The sequence below is a fragment of the Pseudomyrmex gracilis genome, unplaced genomic scaffold, assembly GCF_002006095.1.
Source record: "Pseudomyrmex gracilis isolate BER0280 unplaced genomic scaffold, ASM200609v1 scaffold_858, whole genome shotgun sequence".
Classification (NCBI taxonomy): Eukaryota; Metazoa; Arthropoda; class Insecta; order Hymenoptera; family Formicidae; genus Pseudomyrmex; species Pseudomyrmex gracilis.
This window is the reverse complement of record NW_018021442.1, coordinates 32,114-32,624: the sequence shown is the minus strand read 5'-3', so window position 1 is coordinate 32,624 and position 511 is coordinate 32,114.

Here is a 511-nt window from a genome sequence, read left to right as displayed (position 1 = left end):
TTCTACTTGGCAGGTGAATAACATTATGTTTATCTGTGCATGTGTGATCAGCTTGCGAGTGTACAGTAGCGAGGTGCTCCACAAAGAAGAAATTGAGAGCGAATCATTGCTGTTGGCACAAGCGGAATTGGCGTAAAGCCCCTTGCACAATGGAAGGAATAGCGATAGCAATAGAAATAACACAGTTTTTAACACAGAATTCCAACTCGTCGGAAATTTTATCGCTATTGTTTATTCCGATTTTCTGATCTGCATTGATACATGTGTAGTTTTGTATGTTAGATTCCGCTGTTCCTACCTTTATTTTTAAATATCAACTCTTTAAAACTTTTATTATTTCTATCGCTATCGCTATTCCGTCCATTGTGCAAGAGGCTTAAGCAGGAATCCACATCCGTACACACGGCGTCAAAAATTCGCGGAGTAGGCGCGGGGATCGGAGGGCAAGCGGGGGGGTTGCTCGTAGCGCCAACGGGCGCCGTACGAACTAAGTAGTAGTCCACAACTACGT